Below are 13,501 nucleotides of genomic sequence, written 5' to 3'. Positions count from 1 at the left end.
CCTGTGCACAGACTGAGCTTGGCTGGTGACTAGATCCAGTATGAGCCTGGCTGGCTGTCATTTCTTCTTTACTTTGCAGTTAGGTTCCGATAGGACAGAATCTTGTCTTTCCCCTGCCACTTGCTGACAGGTCAGAGCAGGCGTGACTGGAGCGCACCCAGGGTCCAAGGAAACAGGATCATGCAAGATTGGTAGAGTTAAGACAAATAAATGCATTGACAGTTATGTTTCCTCAACTTCACCTATGTAGGTGAAAGGAAGAGTAGGAACTTTTTAAAAAAGCTTTTTAAATAATCCAGTCCACAAAAGTATTACTTCATTAGATGCCAGACACGCAGAGATTAAGTTTCTCTTTTGGGATTCATAGGAATACATTTTGCTGTTTATCTGAAGGAATCTGGGACCTAGGCACCACTCCCTAAAGCAGAGTTAAGCACCTGAAACAATGTAAACACCCTCCACAAACACTGGTATAATAAGGTCTAATAATGTTTCATCAAAGAAAGAATTATTCAATTTTCAAACCTCAACTTTCTCCAAGTGTCTGGATATTTGTACTTTGCTTCAGTTAATAAAACAGTTTTAAGAAATTTGGGTCAATGTTTTGTTTTGTTTTTACTATCATAGCCTTCTTAATTATAGATACACAATTTGAAATGTCAATAGAATACAACTGCATTAATTTGAAATTACAATCAGTCTCAATACTTAGCATATATTTTTAAATAATACAATATAATATCACTGAATTGTTGCTCATTATATTTAGGATTCTTTTTTTATATATATATCTTTATTGATTTCAGAGAGAGGAAAGGAGAAGGAGAGAGAGAGATAGAAACCTGGGCATGTGCCCTGACCGGGAATTGAACCCCGATCACCTGCATCCGAGGCCGAGACTCAACCGCTGAGCCACGCCCGGCCGGGCCATATTTAGGATTCTTTACACATGTGAAGAGGAAGTGGATTTTAGCTATACAATTACAAAAAACCTGAGAGTCAAAAAAACTTGAATGGAAGGAATATTTAAATGTGATTAATTTTCTCTCCATTTTGCATGACTCTCAACATGAACCAATATTTTGACCTCAACCTTATCAACCACTTTGAGAGTAAATACTGCCCTCCCATTTTTGCTCTGGCATTTTAAATAATATTAATAATGTTATATATTAATGTATTAATTATATATTGTATACAAATTACACATAATATAATTACTATAATTATTTATTAATAGAAATTCGTAATAATAATTTGTGATAGAGTCCTAATCCAGAAAGGACATAAGATTCACTGGCTGGGCCATTTGGCCCCGGCCTCATGCTTGAGAGGGACCACATATTTTGGCAACAATTAGAGAATCTAATGAAAAGGAGCTAGGTGAGGCCTCTGTCACAAATATCGATTCTAAATTAAACTCATTGCATTATAGCTGTGTAGTGCTGCGGTGTAACCCTGCAGTGGTAGGACTGTAGCATTAGCCACATGCACTAGTGCTGCACGAAACTTTCTCCACATCTAAGGGGAGAAGCCAGGCTCTTGCTACCGGAACAGTTCGGTATCTCCCGGTTTGTGCCCTTGCTTTTTTATCCTAGAATATTTACCGAGAGCCCACTGTTTTATGTCCTCGAGATGCAGGAATAAAAATATGTGTCCTACCTTTATGCAGCTTACAATCCAGGGGAAAAGCAGGCCTGGCCCCGTTTTTCAGAGTCCAGGAGCCACAACTTCGTTTTCCAAGGCTCCATTCCTTCTCTTCCCGCGCTGCCTTTTGTATTCCCCCTGCCTTTCCATCTGAGATTCTTGCGGGGTCAAGAGTTCTGGGAAACAAAGGATAGGAAGTTTTTTGTTATGTCTAATCTGTAACAGACAAAAACCAAACACTTGTGATATCCATTTCCTTGATATAAATCACAGGACTTTCGGCCTCACGGGGCCAGTACCTCCCTGCAGCACAGACGCCGACCTGCAGGGGCCTTCTTCTGCTTCTGACTTAGCACCTCCGTTTTGATAAATTTACTTCTTCCTCATAAACCTGAAAACACTCGTGTTCAAGAATTAGAAAATGCAGAGGCAATGTCCTTGCTTGCTCTTGCCTGAGAGCTGTCTTTTCTTTTTTTGATTGGTGACCCAAGACATTGTTTCACTTTGACTTCAGTTGGTAACTTAATGTGATACTAATACCATCTGTAATAACAGTTAAATGCATGAGCACTAATTACATGCTGGACATTGCACTAAACAATTTGCACTGTCTCATTTAATTTCCAAAATAACCTTGTCATTTCCCCCACTTTAAAGATGCAATTTTGAGAGGTGAAGTAAATTGTCCAGGGCCACAGAGCCAGCAGGTAGCTGATCTGGGGTTTGAAACTAGCTCAACTAGCTCAGAAGACTGAGCTCTAGACCACTTAGAACCCTCTGCTGTTTGTCTCAGAAGGTTGCCCTGCTCCTGCCAGACACTGAGGTGTTATTTAAGTGGGCCCACATTCCACAGATAGACCATTAGTCAGGTTCGCTAAAATGCTTCCTAATTAGAAAGAAAGATTTATTTTACCAAACAGTCTTAAGGGAGCTATGCCAAGGTCAATGGTCCGGTGGAATTCACAAAAACATTTTTTATTAACTTAATAACCATAAACTGATTTATCTGACTACCAGAGGAATTAATTTTGAACAATATCAGCAATGTTGAATAAATTACATGCTACGGCTATTGCTTTTCTCTTATTTTCAAATTAATTGGGTAGGGCTTTAGCTTCAATCTCACTTTTAATACATAAAGCACCCAATTTAAAGTACAAATTCTTTGGACATCTATTTTGGGGTAAAAAAAATGCCAAGAACATTTTCTACTTGCTGTTGGTTTCCTAAATAGGGGTTCTGGGAGCCTGATTTCTTTAGTAAAGATTCAAGCCAAATGAAATATCACTTTCATCAGGCTCTGTTTACAGTTCATCTCAATGCCTGGTTTAGTCTTAGTTATAAAATTTAATAAAAACTTATAGCTCCAAAAGTATGTTTATGTAAATATGAAAAACAAACATGTAATTATGTATGCATGTATACATATACTAGTTTACATTTGGCCTGACAAAAGCTAGTTTCCCAGGTGACTTTGATTTAGCTGCAAAAATGAATACAGATTTTGTTTGAATGTCTGTAAATTAATGAGGACCAGTTGGGATTCTTTCAGTTAAGCACTTTGTACCTGAAGAAAGAACGGCTCATTTTAAAGAGACTCTGGGGGCAAGGGAATGGGGTGTAAGCACAGCACCGCATCCCAAACAGGGTCTGCGGGCCTCATCGTCTACATCTATGAGTTCTTGATAAACTGATGAGTCAGGATGATTAGGAAGACACAATTTCTAGTAAGTGTCTGTTTACTGTGAACTCTAGGAAAATATTTCTTAATGTCCCCACCACCACCACCACCAATCTCTGGGACCGCCCTATCACTCCCCTTTAGGACATTCTGTTTCCTGTGTCCCTTAAAGCTGTTCGGATGGTGATGATGACATGGAGGTCCCCGAGGGTGGCAATCCATTAGGTCCAGGCAGGGATCTCCAGGGTCAATCTTCTTGGGCTCAAAGTATCGCCAGAAATTAGCCCAATACTAAGGAATTCCTGACTCTATGGGTCACAGAGAGGAAAGGGAAAATCCAGGCAAAATGAAAATAGAAAAATGAAACTTAGAAGTTACAATTTATTTTTGGAAAGACTAGAGAGTCACAAAGTTAGCTTTTAAACTAAAACAACCACATACTCCACCTGGGTTCAATCTGCTTTAGTGTTCTACAATGGCTCTTTTCAATAGCTCAGCACACCCACACCCACCCACACATGCATGCACACACCCACACCCACCCACACATGCATGCACACACACTCACACACACATGCATGCACGCACACACACTCACACACAATCTTCATATCTGCCATGTAAAATACCTAGAAGGCTACAAAATTGTCTTTAGGATTCTCAGTTCAAATGTTATTGGGGAAACAGAGCAGAAATAGATCAAAAGATAATGAGATGCTCATTCTGACAGCACATATACTAAAATAGAAATAATGCAGAGAATATTAAAGCAAAAATTATACCATTGCATGGGATTTACAATGTACATTGCAAGAAAAGGAGAGGTACATATACACTTGTCAGGTTTCAACATTTTCCATGAAATGGTACAATAGTACGTCTAAGCTGACTGAAAATTTAAGGCTGTATCTTATAATCCCTGGAGCAATAATAGTGACATCAATCACTATTAAAAATAATAGTAGCCAATCTCTTATTTTTCTGCTGCCTGACGACTAGCCAATAGCTGAATTTAAACTCCTCTCCTCTTAACTGTTAGCAATGGACAACATTGCTTCATTTCATTAGAAATGGAAAATTAGGAAGTGGTTCCATTGGCAGGAGCTTTCTAGTTCTCCAGAAACTACAGGTCTGGCTAAATAAACTGTTGGAGAAGCTACAGACCAGCTCACCACATGAATGCCCCCTCTGAACACCTGTTCTTGGCTGTTTCTAGGGGGAAATGGTGCAGTGAGGTCAGGAAGCGAGACATTGCACTAATTGCCGAAGACGCTACATGCTGTGGCTCCTGTCTGTGTTACAGTCCTGCTTTTGCACACGTCCCTGCTAGTAAGAACAAACAAACCAAAGCTCTTCAAGTGGTTAGCACTGTTCTTTCCGTTTTGGGCAAATCCATCAGAAAAAATTCTAACCCAAATGATCTAGAGAGGAAGGAGTTTGTCAAATAACAAGGTTTGGACCTAAACCTTTAGCAAATGGGATTTAAAGATGTATGTCTCCCACTCATTCTTAGCTTATTCTGTTTTCCCAAACGCTCAGACCCTAACTTGAATTTAAATGGGCCATGTTGACACAGATTGAGACAGAATTATAGGGCTTCATCTCATTGACACCTTTCCAGAACATCCCACATGGGGCTGGCTCATTTTGTCTTCGTATTTGTCTTAGCTGGACTTATTTCATTGAGTTAACAATTTGAGGGTATGAAACAAATATATAACCTATGATTTCACATTCTTGGAAGTGAGATACCCATTTAAGCAGCTGAAGTTTTAAGCTTTAGGAAAAGTGAGGGTAAGAAAAATGTCTGCTTCTCCAGTTTAGGTGTTCTGGAAAAGCCTTTCCGGGCCAAATTCACAATTGTCTGGGAAGTGCTTGAAAATCAGACTCCACTACTCCTTTTTTTAGGATAGTCGTGACTTCGAAAGATAAGGGAAGGCAAAGTTTGTCTTTACATTCTGTCTTTTGGTTGTGGAATCCTAAGGACAGACACAAACTCAGACAGCTCTCTCTGTTGGATTTTGGATTCATCAATATCAAATGAGGAATTCTAGAGCTGTTTAGGCTGTCTAATTTCCGACCTATCCAAACGCAATTTTAATGTTCTGGTATTGTATCCTTCGCATCCCCTGACCCTCGCTGCTGGTCTGAGCTGTGCTTGGCTGGAACCAGCTCTACTCAGAGGGTCCCAGCATTGCTCACCGAACACCCTCTCTGACAAGCAGGGTCTGAGAGCCCAGGAAACCCTGGGATAAAAGTAGTGATGGAAGTCAAAGGGAGCTCAGAGGAGAAAACAAGCAGGTCAACAGCACTCCTGGGATTTGGGGGTGTTCCTAGAGAGTAGAATAAGAAGCAGAGACTGGAGGGGAGCTTCTTGGAGAAGTCGATCTATTTGAAAGGAGTGGTGACTTTGCCTGTGAGTGGAGAAGAAACTGGCAGCATATTTTTCAAAAAGTGCCTATTTCCTCACCTATTAGAGACATTTATTCATTATAAAGGCCCAGGGGGAATTTGTAATTTACCAACATCCACATGCGGGGCATTTACTGAGCACCTGTTATGCCCTGGGCATTGCGGTAGACACTGGAGATGCAGTGGTGAGCAATCAGATCCCTAGTCTAGCCTAGAGAGAAAGGTGGGTAATAGTGAAATAATCCTATGTAAACATACGATTACTAACACTGATGACTACTACAAGGGGAAAGTGGACTGCTATTAAGAGTTATAACAAGATCTAGCTCGGAGGGTGTGTGGTGGTCAGGGAAGGCTTCCTTGAGAAATTATCTTAGAGATCTGAAAAAAACAGCCAAAAAATGATTGCAACAGATGAAGCCTAAACTCTGAGAGTCTCGTTTATGTGACAGACAATAAGTCATTCTGGGCATGTTTTTTCCCTTCAAGTAGAGACACCAGAGGTACATAGAGGCAGAATGACCTCTCAGATCACAGCATGGGGTCACGCACAGCTGATATCCCAAACATACCAGAATGTGGACACACTCATCTTTTCCAAAGCAGATTTTTTTAAAAGATGAAATATTGACACTAAAGTCAATAAATTGTGGGGAGGGGTGAAAGAAGTGGAAAGGTGAACAGAACATTAGAAATATCTACTTCAATCTTATGTAAACATCAGCGTGTTCCAATTCCCCCTCCTCCCAGCACTTGAAGATTATACTCCCTGGTTCAATAGTTCAGATCCTCCCTCTAAAATTGTCTGGAGTGCTATTTAGTGTAGGAGAAAAAAGAGAAGTCCTAATACAACACAGATAATAGATTTCCAAACCCTTAACACTCTGTTTTCTGGGATGTTTCTCTTGATTCAGAAAAATCTACTCAGAATCCATCTGTGTGTAGTCTGGGGAAAAAATTAAATAATGTAGTGTTTTACCCAAAATACCAAACCCATACCAAGTTCTGACAGACTGAAACGTTTCCTTCTCAAGGTCTGGGAATTCCCCCATCCCCATGCAGTTTCCAAGAAGACTTTAAAAGCGGTGAGTGAGGTATAGGGACCTGCAGAATCTCCACAACAGGGACACATTCTGTGACTAGAAATTCCTAAAGCAACAGTTGCCTGTAACATTTTTAGCAGAGCCTCATTCCAGGCTAGCCAGTGAGAATTAAGCAAGAACAGGCTTTCTGTGACTCAAGCTGCCTTCCCTTATAAAGTCAAGGTTCTCTGGAGTGGTATTTTTGCCTACTTTTGGAGGTGGGATTGCCTGCACCAGTTCTCTGAAGAAGCCAGGATTTTCTGTTCCTCTCTACCAAAAAAAGTCCTCCATGGACAAGTATGTGTGCCCAGTGCAGACCTCGCCTGCATTCTTTCAGCCCAGTGGTGTGCCCGGGTTACCAGCATCCACAGCTGGTTTTTGAATAGAGTTCCCGTTGTCATGGATTCAGGAAAACAAACATATTTCCAATTGTTCTGTTATGAATTTTAAACCTTAGTTGCCCAGAGACCCTGCATGTAGTTCTGCTGAGTTTCAGTACCTGAAAGGAATCACCTGTGTTACATATAAGAAAATAACAGCAAAATAAGGAAGTCCATTAGATGCATCGATGTGACCACACGAAAACATAAATGTCATGGTTAGTCAGATGCTCTGGATAAATGAGTGTTTCTCAGTCTAACATATCCGAGTTATACGTTTTCCAAGACTTAAATATAAATTTAATACACAACATACAAGTTAAATACAAATAATTGAGTATATAAAACACTACTGAAATGGTTATTTTACTTGGGAAAATGTCAGGCTGTTGTTGTTATATGCGATAGCAGAAAAGCAACTGTTATCTGGACCCTGTAATGGTTTGAATCTTGGATAAAATATAAGCTCGTAGTGTGGTGATCATACCAATCTTGAGGTATCATTCATTTAAAAAACTCAAATTTATATTTATTCCAAGTAGTGTCCCAAAATGGGGGTGGGGTGGGAAGGACACCTTTGTCAACCATCTCCCTATTTTTAATTTAGTGGTGATTAAAATGGGTTCAGGTGCCCTGGCCAGTGTGGCCCAGTTGGCTGGGTATGGTCCCGTGCATTGAAGGGTTGCCAGTTCGATTCCTGGTCAGGGTGCAAGCAAGGGTTGCAGGCTTGATCCCCGGTAGGAAGCATGCAGGAGGCAGCTGATCGATGTTCCACTCTCACGTTGATGTTTCTCTCTCTCTAAAAAAATTTTTTTTTAAATCTTTAAAAATAATAAATAATAAAAATGGGTTCAGGTGTGTGAACCTTCATTGCTTCTGGGTGGGCTGAAGCAATTCACAAAGATTCAGCCTGTTTTTGTTTTTCAATTGGCCTTAAACATGGCTTATAGTAAGAAAATTATGAAACAATATGTTCTACTTTATATGTTTACCTGTCTTTTTCGAAAGTTTAAGAAACAAGGGTTCTTATGCTTATTTTTGTTTGTTTGAAGGCTACCAGGATGTGCTGGGTTTAGCAATTTGGGTTAGGCAGTATGTATTATGATAAGATGCATATAAGAATGGAGCAATGCTGAGAAACGTAATATTGAAAGTCACCAGAATTCAGTATTCCAGTGTTCTCTCATCAGTCTAATCAACAACCTGATCACGTAGATGTGACCCCATTCCCATTATATAGATGAGAACACTGAGGAGCTGCGATGCTGGATGATTTTCCCAGGAACTGAGATGCTGGATGATATGCTCAAATAAGTTGTTGAAAAACCGTCAGTTGAATCTAAGCTGATTCCAAAGCCAACACCCTTGCTCCTACTTTACAATGCCTTTTTCGATAGAGAATGAACCTTGGCCTGTCCCAATGACCTCAGATTCCATTCAGCTTTTAAAGAAGTGGGAGCTCCTCAGTTGAAATTACCCTATAGGGTCTCAATTTTATTGGAAAAGGAAGTAGATGCCTCACATTCCAAGTTGCAGCTTTTAGAATTCTTGAAGCATCCAAAGATATCTCGAAGGGCCCTTTCTTTTCTAAGGGCTAAAGTACATCTGATGCTAAAAAGAGTGTTGTGTAAACTCTCGGGCGGACCTTGGCACTCAGCCTGCCCCCCTCGGTGCCATCCAGGCCTCTTTACGAGGCCTTCTCGCTCGAGCCTCAGGATCTCTAGTGGAAACCTAAGTCACCAGTGCTTCCCACATCACTCTGGACAAGAAGCATTTAAGCATCTCCCAGACACTGACACTCACCTGAATTAACCCTAACTCAGGCGACAACTGATAATATGCCCTCTTGATTGTCACCTTATAGTCTGCAAGACACGTGAGAAGTTTATGACTTTCTATAAATCCTATAAGCTCAGGAACCCTGTGAAGTGGTTGAGCAGGTGTCATTGTCATTTTGCAAATGAGGAAACGGATACAGCCAGTCTATGATAAGGTACTGACTCCTGGGGCAGAATTTCAACCACTGTACCCGAGTCCCACTTTCTTTTTGTGAATATTATCAACCTTTTTGGCCTCCTGCCTTATAGATGCCATCAGGAGAGTTTCTGTTTTCAAATTTATAATTTTAATCCGAGATAGGTAGAGGTAAAAAGGGCATAAAATATATAGGCCCACACACTGATAGTTACGATGAAAAAACCAAGGCCAGAGGAGTTAGTGGGCTGTTCAAAGCCACACAGACAGTTCCTAGAAGAGCCTAAAACAGATCAAAGGCCTTTTCAATTGCCTTCCTCTAACTGTGTCTCTGCTACCCACTGGGCTCTCTGAGGACATATGCTTCAGACCCGTAACTGAAGGAGAGGAGATGATAATAGCAGTGAACCAGTCCTCACTCTTTTCCTACACTTTTGAGAGTCCTGTGTTAGATTACCCTCCTGCCCTCTTTTCCAGTGCTTCTTCGTGGCTTTTGTTTACACGCACATCTCCTGGCCCCACACCAGAGACTCTGGCTCAGGTGAGCCTCAGGAATGCACATTTGACAAACTGCTCACAGGATCCAATGACTATGGTCCAATAAGTTTAGGCCTCATTTTAAGAAGCTCTGCCCTAACTCACTCTTTTCAAGGACTGGGGTGGGGAAAACATTGGTTAATTACATTTAAGGAACAATTTACTTTTTTTTTTTAAATTTTATTATTGTTTAAAATATTACAGATGTCCCTTTTTCTCCCCAATGACCTGTTCCACCCTGTTGGAACAATTTACTTTTTGTAAGGCTGTCCCAGAGACCAGCCATAATGGTGATTGATAATAGGTTAGCAGAAAATCAGCCAGAACAGGGGCATATCATAGACAGAGACTCATCCAAGGAGTCTGTTGTTCCTTTAGTAAGCGACCCCTTCACTCAGAAAGTGAAATAAGCCAGTCAGAGAGAGATAAATACCATATGATCTCACTTATATGTAGAATCTAATGAGCAAAACAAACTGGCAAACAAAATAGAAACAGAGGCATGGATGCAGTTAGAGATCAAGTCTCTACCTGCAGCTTTGCTAAAGCCAAATAGGGGTCCGGGTATCAGAGATCTTCTGCGGCTTATAAATGACAATAATAGAACATTTCCTCTTGGAGCTTTGTTACTAGTTCAAGGCTTCCATTTAATGATAAATGAGTTTCCGAATTACCTTGTACACCATAAACTCTCCCTGCAGTTCATGTGCCCAAACTGGTGTTGATGGTTTCGTCTTCAGCTTGCTCTTCCTAGAGTGTCAGTGACTTTAAAAAACATACTTCATTGTTCCATCTTCCTGAGTGGGAACATGGCTTCTTCTCGACTATCGTATGTGAAGTACACCCTTTGGATACCGTTGGGGATTCCCTGTCCTCTAAGAACACAACTGGTTAATCCTTTGCTTCAACACCAGGTTCAAAGTCCTACAGGCCTGAGTTTGAATCCTAAACCTGTCACTCAGTATGGTGTGACCTTGGATAAGTTACTTAAACTCACCTTCAGTTTCCTAATTTAAACAATGGATATATTAATAGTACAGCTGGTGCCTAATACGTGCTTACAAATGAACACATGTTCCTTCTTGCTCGTAATGCTACTGTAGCTCTGAAGTGCCCTCTACTGATCAAGGCCATGTGACCCTCTTCACCCGGCCTTCTGTATCCCAGGATCCTCTGCTCCACCACAGGACCATTTCTCTGGTTGATACAGCTGCTACTTTGTCTTCTTAGGTGACTCCTCATCTGTGTCCATGACTCTGGCCCAAAGCATCATACATATCCTCCTGGGTATGACTTTCTTCCTCCTCTAACGTGCTGGGTTCCAATTCCCAAACACTCCATGGTGGTAACATCAACAATTCTATATTTATTCACTGATTTGCGTCTAGAAGATCCGCAGCTTGATTTCTAGACTAAATAAGTGGCTATCAGTTAGTCTCCAGAGGAACCCAGCGAATCCACCCATTCACCATGTCATCCACACTCAGCACCAGAGTGTCATCGAGTTGGAAAGAACCCCAGGACATCATGTGATTCTGCCTCTTCAGCCCAGCGATTCCCAGATTTCAGCATGGATGGGAATCCCTGGGGATCCTATCAAAAGTGGGTTCCATTCTGGATCATTTATGTAGATGCTCTGCTCTCAAGGAGGTGGAGTATAACTCTGCCTCCTATAAGTGTGGACTGTGCATAGTGATTTCCTTCCAAAGAGGATAGGATGCAAGGGGGTGAGTGAAGAGACACTTTACAGCAGGGAAACCTGACAACCCTTAGCCAGGTGAGTGGTGGTAGTTCATCTAGATAGAATGTGCTCTTGAAAGGAAGTGATGCGAATGGCACTTTGCCTCCGGAGTCTTCCTCCCAAACCGTATGACCTCAGTCTAATCATGTGAAAAAACACCAGACAAGTCCCAGTTGAGGGCCATTGTACAATACTCCTGCCCAGTACTTCTCAAAATTATAAAGGTCATTAAAAATGACGAAAGTCTAAGAAACTGTCACAGCCAAGATGAAGCTAAGGAGAGATGACAACTAAATGCAATGTGGTGTCTTCGGTGGGATCCTGGAACAAAAACTAAGGAAAGCTGACTACAGTATGGATTTTAGTTAATAACAAGGTGTCACTATTGCTTTATTAATTGTGGCAAATGTACCACACTCATGTAAGATGTTAATAATAGGGGGAACTGGGTGTGGGGTATATGGAAATTGTACTATTTTTACAGCCTTTCTGTAAACCTAAATCTTTTCTAAAATGAAATATTTATTGTAAAAAAATTAACCTGGGATCTTCCCTAGGGATTTTGATTTAAGATGTGTCTTTGGGTGGGAAGGGGTTCAGTTTTATGTATTGTTAGCACACTCTCTTGTTGGTTCCAGTGCAATCTGTTCACAGCCATGCTTTGAGAACCCTGGTCTACTCTGAAGGTTCTCATAGTTGGATGCACTTTTGATGTCTGTGTCCCATACCAGATGCTCTAATTTAATTGATCTGGAGTGTGGCCTGGGCATTGAAATTTTTCAAATCCCCTTAGGTTATTTCAGTTGCAGTCAAGTTTAAAAATTATTTTCTGTACCTGTGATGTCCCATATGGCAACCACTACTAACCACATGTGGCTATATAAATTTAACTAAAATTAAATCAAATAAAAAAATTCCATTTCTACCCACATTACAGTAATCTGTATTCACATGTGGCTAGTGGCTACTATATTGGATGGTGCAGATACTGAGCATTTTCATCACTGCAGAAAGTTCTGTTGGTCAAAGCTGGCCTATATCATTGGTGTGGAAGAGATCTCTGTGGTCTTCTCCAAGAGCCTCTGAAAGGAAGACCCCTAAACATTCCCTATGAATAATACATAGCACAGACCACTCATCACTGGTAAAAAAAAAATAACCAGCTTACCTTGGTTTGCCCGGGACTTGCTCAATCACTGAAAGTCTCATGTCCCAGGATATCCCCCAGTCATGGACAGACCATGACAGGCACTCTAGAGATCCAGGGCCTTTGTGAAGGAGAGCTTCAACCAGTGGGAAGCTGGGAGCTTTGAGTCTAGTCAGGGTGGAGCTGATGCTGGGAATGTTTTCTCTAACTTAAGCCAACTGGTATCAGCCTTGTGCTGTGTGCTCAGAATTTCACGAGGCAGGGATGTTGACTAGTGAAGTCACCTGCGTTTGCATGATGTTTAACCTCTTGCTTCCTGTTAGCTTGGTGGATGCTGACACCTAGGCCTCTACCCACACCTCTGTGTATGTGCTTGAACTCAGTCTCTGTTCAAACTCAGACATGCCTTGGGCTGAATCCCTGCTCCACCCCTTATAAGCTATGAAGCCTTTTACAAGACATTAGCTTATCTGAGCCTCTACTTCCTTACCTGTAAAAAAAAGTAGTATTTTCCCTTATGGTTGCTGTGAAGATCAAATGAGCTCATGTAGGTAGAGAAAATAGCTCATTGACTATCTGATAAATAGTAAATGATATTATCATTGCTCACCCTCTCCTCAGAATACCCTTGACCTTTATTGTTTAAAAACCACTTGTCAAACATTTTCTGTGTCTGATACAGTTCAGTTCAAGAAACATTTACTGCATGTTCTAGGTTCTAGGAATGCAAAGGTGAAATCAATTGCTATTCTGCAATCCAACAGGCATTTTGTTTTTACAAAAAGAAATAAATTAAATGAAACAAAGCACTTGAAGGAGCCCTTTTAATCTTGAAATACATGACACTTCTAGACACTCTGAAAGATAAAAGGAATGAACAAGCTTACTCTGTTCTTTGTC

The sequence above is a fragment of the Miniopterus schreibersii genome, assembly GCF_964146895.1.
Source record: "Miniopterus schreibersii genome assembly, chromosome: 14".
Taxonomy (NCBI): Eukaryota; Metazoa; Chordata; class Mammalia; order Chiroptera; family Miniopteridae; genus Miniopterus; species Miniopterus schreibersii.
The sequence above is the reverse complement of the archived record's forward strand: the minus strand, read 5'-3'. Positions refer to the sequence as shown.